Consider the following 7,175-nt stretch of genomic DNA (forward strand, 5'->3'; position numbering starts at 1 on the left):
TGTGGTAGACCTCTACACCTCCTTAGATTTGTAAATGTGTCTCATCTTTGCACTCAGCAACTGAGGCAGCAGCTAACTGCACTGTTTTTGAATTTAATCTGCATTGTCTCTTGTATGTAATATTTGACAGATAGTGCAATCAAAGGCATTAGTTTACAATGTAATCAAATATTTTATAAAAACTTCAAAAATGTTTTTTACTTTAAAAAATCAGTAACTTTGCATTTATGTCTTGTTTTGTAAATGTGGAGGGGTTGGTCCTAGAATGTAACTGGGGTTTCAGTGTATTCATTTGAATAAAGGATTAAAGTGATGTCCATAAGCTTGCTCTAGGAAAAATGTGAATTACAGTTGCACCTGTAGTTTGAATTGGACCATGGCTGTAAATGAACTGGAATAAATGGTTCTCTATCCCTTCGGGGACTCAAATGATGAGGCTTTGAATCACAGGAGGTTGGTGGTTACACTTAATTGGGGAGGATGGGGCTTGGTGGGATAGTTGACTGGAGAGGAAAAGGTGGTATCAAATACATCAAACACATGGTTTTCCAGGTGTCTGAATTGCCATTCCCATTTGCCTACGCTAGTCATTATTATGAGCCGTCCTCCCCTCAGCAGCCTCAACTGCTATAGACTTGTGCGTTTTCCACAAACACTTATGTTTTCACCAGGCTCCTTCTTAAGAAGTACACATTCATCTGTAGGAGGGGAAAGAAGGTGAGAACGGTTTGACGTCTTCAAATAAAAATGATGAGAATATCTGTAGAGATACGCTCACCTAACTCTGTTGACTGGGGAGGAAGCACCACAGAGTCAATAATGTTTCTTGTTTCATCTCTTTCCTAGTTATCCGTCACCATGAGTACGGACGCTGAGATGCAAATCTACGGCAAGGCTGCCATATACCTCCGTAAGTCTGAGAAGGAGAGGATGGAGGCACAAGCCGCACCCTTTGATTCAAAGAACGCCTGCTATGTGGCAGACAAGGTGGAGCTGTACCTTAAGGGTCTGGTCACTGCCAGGGGCGACGGGAAGTTACTGTAACAGTCACGAAACCTGACGGCACTAAGGAGTAAGCTGATCTGAAAATTTCAAGTTCAAGTTGTGTAATTACTCTGTTTCATGAAATCATCAAATGATTAAAAACATTCATATAAAAATCTTTAACAAAAAAATATTATGAAGGATTTTTGTTTTTTGTAGCAGAAATAAAACCTTCAAACATCAACACAGCTATTTAAAAATGCATAGAATTTTTTGTGTATTGACTAGTCAAGAATATGTAGTTGGATAAATGTTGATATGCATTTTTTTAACGATGTACTTGTATTTAATGAGCAAAAAGCATTCAGTCATGTCCACTTTGATCTGCGTGTAATCTAGATTTCTGACTGTTTCAGGAAGGAAAAGAGTTCAAAGATGCAGACATCTATGAGATGACCCCCCTAAGTACGACAAGATTGAGGACATGGCCATGATGACCTACCTGAATGAAGCCTCTGTGTTGTATAACCTCAAAGAGCGTTATGCAGCATGGATGATCTATGTAAGAAACCTGCACATACAAACACACATACATGAACTAATAAATACACACATACATAATATACATAGAACACATACATGACATATAATACACATACATACAGTACCTACACACAAATGAAGGTAGAAACCAAAACATATCAATACAGTAGACCCACATCAGTATACCAAAGTACACCCACATCCTCACATAAATCCAGGTAAAAGTACATCTGACTTTTACTAATCCACAAATGTAATTATGCTTTCATCCAGACCTACTCTGGGCTCTTCTGTGCCACGGTGAACCCCTACAAGTGGCTCCCTGTGTACGACGAAGAGGTTGTCAACGCCTACAGAGGGAAGAAGAGGATGGAGGCTCCACCCATATCTTCTCCGTCTCTGACAACGCCTTTCAGTTCATGATGATTGGTACGAATCTCATGGCTGGATGGATGGATGGATGGCATGGGATGATGGATGGATGTGATGGATGGATGGATGGAGGGACAGGAATGATTGGAGAGGATGTGATGGATGATGTGTCCATAAATGCTTACAGATGGATGGATGGATAGATGATGTTAAAATATGCTTTAGAGAGGATCTACTGTTTTCTAGTCCAGGTTAAAACAGTTTGCTGGGAAATATATCTGATCTCACTACCCTTAATGAAAATGTTTCAAAATGAAATGCATGATTATGCATGAATTAAATAATGTCCCCATGTTTTGAGTATGATAAGCAATGTGTTTTTTGGTTCCAGATAAGGAGAACCAGTCCGTCCTGATTACGTAAGTTGTTTACTAAAATGTCACTTGAGAAAGTGTTTCTATTGTAATAAGTTGGTCACTTGGTGTGATGAAATACATGACATTATGAATGGATTAGCATTAGGCTATGTGTAATAACGAGTCGATGAGAAGGAATATTTGTTAATGATTTTATGTAGAAACAGACAGGTATTTTTCTATGCTATTTTCTTGGTGAAAGCCAATCTGACACTCAAACATGTAACTAAAACCCCTCTTTCTCTGTCATATAAACCAGTGGAGAATCCGGTGCAGGAAAGACTGTCAACACCAAGCGTGTATCCAGTACTTGCCACCATTGCAGTGTCTGGTGCAGAAGAAGAAGAAGAGACCCCGCAAAATGCAGGTAGGTTGTTCTATTGTTTGCCTTTTTACATTTCAGTTTGGTTGAATCATGTTTCAAGAAAAATTGTCAATCAGGAAAAATTTCTTTTACAGTTTCTGAGCAACTTGTGTTTGTCTCAATCAGGGTCTCTTGAGGATCAAGATCATTGCAGCTACCCTCTGCTGGAGGCTTAGGTAATGCCAAGACAGTGAGGAACGACAACTCGTCCGCTTTGTAAGTATGAAAGCACATGTGGAAGTTACCTTAATAGAAAAATGTAATTCAGTAGTTCCCTATTGTTATATGCAACATCTGTCCAACAAACTGTAACATTTAAAGAGATCTATCAAAGTAAAATGTTAGATTATTTTGTTGATCTATTTCTAACCCCCATGCTCTACTACAGGGTAAATTCATCAGGATTCACTTCCAAGCTGGTAAACTGGCTAAAGCTGACATTGAAACCTGTGAGTTGGTTTTGATTGTTTCTCAATGCTTTCCTAAATTCACACAGATACATTTAAATGTAATGATATCCAACAAATTATCTAATTCTCTCTCTACTTTCTCTTTGTGTCATTTTCTCTCTCTCTCTCTCATTCACTCTCTCTCTACTTTCTATGTGTCATTCTCTATCTCTCATTCTCATTCTCTCTACTCTTTCTCTTTGTGTCATTCTCCCCCTCTCTCTCCCCCAGACCTGCTGGAGAAGTCAAGAGTGTCCTTCCAGCTGCCTGATGAGAGAGGCTACCACATCTTCTTCCAGATGATGACAGGCCACAAACCTGAGCTAGTTGGTACGCCAGTGGAAATTATTCCCACCCCCATCTATGGAATATATTCATAATCCACACTAATAATACTATTACAATGAGTACATCCAAGGTAACAAGGCATCTAAACATTTGGAAGGTCTTTGGGAAATATCTATCAAGTAATGCACTGTGATGCACTAGTCCACAAGTCTCAGTCTCCTCTTTTGATGATATTCATTGTATACTACATGTATAATTGAGTCCATCTATTGAGTAAAGGAGGGAGAGTTACTGTAAAGGTAGGACAGCAGAATTCTATGAGATTTAAATGACAAGCTGTTCTCCGTTGTCCACAGAAATGGCGCTCATCACCACCAATCCATACGACTTCCCCATGTGCAGCCAGGGACAGATCACTGTGGCCAGCATCAATGACAATGAAGAGCTGGATGCCACAGATGTGAGTCAAACAAAGGGTTAACCAAACTCTAGATATGGAATGGATAGGACCACCATACCAACTGAATGCTCTGTGCAATTCCAACTTGGTGGCAGCTGGGAATGTTTATGTATGTTTTTGCCTTGTTAGTTAGGGGTTAGGCGTGTGTCTCAAGGAACTCTTCATGCCTTCCACAAGAGAACACCACTAAGTGCCCTGTGGAACTGTGGAACTGTGCTGCCATCTACTAATGTGTTTGCAAAGCGCAATCGTGTGGAACAGAGAAGCCAGTCAAATCTATCCATCCCATTTGTTCTGCAGGGAGCAGCACAGAACTGTAGTGTAACTGAGCAAACTACCGTTCAGTTCATCACTGTTGTACTTCCTCTTTAATGTCAGGATGCCATTACCATCCTGGGCTTCACTAATGAAGAGAAGATCGGCATCTACAAGCTGACAGGAGCTGTATTGCCACCATGGAAACTTGAAATTCAAACAGAAGCAGCGTGAGGAGCAGGCCGAGCCAGACGGCACAGAGGGTGAGTCCCACTCATAGATATACAATATGTAGAACATTAGTCCCATTCCCCAACATAGAAATAGAACACCGAAGACAGACAGTGCCACATGAAAGTCAGGCAGGAGATCATTTTTGGAGAACAAATTCCAACCTCCAGAAATGTGGTGAATCAAAAACCTAACCCACAAAGAAGTTAGCCAAACTATTTTGTCAATGTGACATCAGAAACAAGTGATCTGTTGTTGTTGGTTTTCTCTCCAGTGGCTGATAAAATCGCCTACCTGCTGGGCCTGAACTCAGCTGAGATGTTGAAGGCTCTGTGCTACCCAGAGTGAAGGTCGCAACGAGTATGTGACCAAGGGACAGACTGTGCCTCAGGTAAGGCGGCCAAACACAGAATCTAACATTTTCTAAGCACTGGATTTATTTTGGGATGAGTGCATTGCTTTTGTTTTTCCCAAGCTTGTTTCACCTTATCACGAGACATGGTCAATATCTCATGTATTAATTTGAGGTATTATCATTGCAGGTTAATAACTCTCAGTGCTCTGGCCAAGTCCATCTATGAGAGGATGTTCTTTGGATGGTCATACGTATCAATGAGATGTTGGACACCAAGAATCAAGGCAGTTCTATATCGGTGTGCTCGACATTGCCGGGTTTGAGATCTTTGATGTGAGTATGACACCAGAAACAAGACAATTAGTTGTGATTCAGATTGATTACAACCTTGTATGATGAAATGATCCCTTTTAAAATCCCATCAACAGTACAACAGCATGGAGCAGCTGTGCATCAACTTCACCAATGAGAAACTGCAACAGTTTTTCAACCACACCATGTTCGTCCTGGAGCAAGAGGAGTACAAGAAGGAGGGAATCGTCTGGGCCTTCATTGACTTCGGCATGGACTTGGCTGCCTGCATTGAGCTTATTGAGAAGGTAAGCTGTCTGTGAGGATTATAATGACTGTTATAATGGACCGTAACAGCAAAGCTCATATGAGCGCTGTGAAATATTATCACTGTGGTACAACGTATACAGTATTAAAGTAGCGGCGTAGCGTTTAAATTACTGCAGTAAAAAATATATATATTACAACCTATGTGTTGTGATAATTGCATTGTTTGCTCGATAACCTGTTAGTTTATATGCCTTGCCACCGTGATATATAGGCCTAAGCCCGAGACAATAAGAAGACACAGCGGCAGAATAAATTCAACCACACCTTTGTTTCAACACAAAACCGGAGAGCAACATCTGTCCCGTGGAGTCCACAAAGCATAATGCATGTAACAAACAGTTACATGACCTACAGCATGGTCAGTCAAGTACATCTTTCTGCCATTTTCGGACCACTAAACATCTATTGACTTAGAACCACGGAGAGTTACTGCAAGTCGCAAAGAAAACAGGAGCTGTCCCCCTCCACTATTCCAATACCATTTTAACTTCAACATTTCAACATCATTAAATCACCTCTGCTTAGTCTAATACAGTGACAACTAAAATATTCCAAAAACGAGTTAATTCCAATCAATGTCAGCTAAATATCATGTGGCTGTCCATGGTACTAATTTATGTGAGTAGAAAAAACATGTTGACTCACCCTACTTGTAGAGAATGCCAATGCCATCCACCTGTCTTTCATGTTGCTGAAACAGTCTCTGTCATACAGTACACGCTTTACAATTTTGTTGTCCTTGGCTACCTGGCTAAAACCATTGCTCGCTATTCTAACTTCCTTTCCTGGGCTACGATTAGCCAGCTAGTTAACATTCGCCTTCTACACCTTGCTACATATTGAACTTCCATACTCTCAGACCAAAAGAACAATGTATGAATTTATGGTTGGATCAGAATTGCTGTTAGAATCATTGGCCAGGATGGGAAATTAAGTAAAACTATGAGTACAAGTCCCTATCTCCATCCATGGCCAATTTAGGAAAGGGCCCATTTTAGCTAGCTATCCTCCAGAGGAAAACAACACAAAGAGATGCAACAATTGAAGTTTTTCTTTCTGTCAATGACGTTTGGATTGATGTGAAGCCAAATTCAAACTGGCTTCATTTCACACATGTTTTGGTGCACCAGGACCATTCGCAGATTAGCTCACTCAGTTTAGCTCAACTCTGATTCGCTGTTATTGTATAAAAAAAATATCAACGGAGGCCAAATGCTCGTTGTCTTCTTCCCATATATTCAATGTTCCAATATCATATTAGTTTTGACAGACAGCATCAGATAGAAGAGCTACACATACAGAGAAAGAGGGGCGCAGTTTTGCTCGCTCGGATGCTTTACCTGGAGAGATATATTCAGCCTCTTGCTAAACGAGACGAAAGATATAAAATAATGTGTCATTTTTGGGGGGAAGCCTGGCTTCCYTTGGYACCCATTAATATGCGCCACTGCCTGTTGAGAACTCAATATGTTTCCTATTATGTGTCCCTAAAGGAATGTAATCCTATAATATAATCACCAAATTAATAAACGTGATCCTAAATGGAAATATCACTAATTTGATATACATCTCTTTTCGTAAAGCCATTGGGGATCTTCTCCATCCTTGAAGAGGAGTGCATGTTCCCCAAGTCTTCAGACACTACCTTCAAGGACAAGCTCTACGCCGCATCTTGGCAAAACAAAGGCGTTTGAAAAGCCAAGCTGCCAAAGGCAAGGCAGAGGCCCACTTCTCCTGGTGCACTACGCGGAACTGTGGACTACAACATCACTGGGTGGCTGGAGAAGAACAAGGATCCCTGAACGACTCAGTTTGTCAGCTGTACCAGAAGTCCCAG

The 7,175-nt window shown here is 40.7% G+C and overlaps 1 pseudogene; it reads left to right on the forward strand.

Moving 5' to 3' along the window:
* The first annotated feature begins 858 nt into the window (after positions 1-858).
* Positions 859-7,168, forward strand: LOC112077454 (myosin heavy chain, fast skeletal muscle-like; annotated as a pseudogene).
* The last annotated feature ends 7 nt before the right edge of the window (positions 7,169-7,175 follow it).

The sequence above is a fragment of the Salvelinus sp. IW2-2015 genome, unplaced genomic scaffold (genome assembly GCF_002910315.2).
Source record: "Salvelinus sp. IW2-2015 unplaced genomic scaffold, ASM291031v2 Un_scaffold4581, whole genome shotgun sequence".
NCBI classification, from domain to species: Eukaryota; Metazoa; Chordata; class Actinopteri; order Salmoniformes; family Salmonidae; genus Salvelinus; species Salvelinus sp. IW2-2015.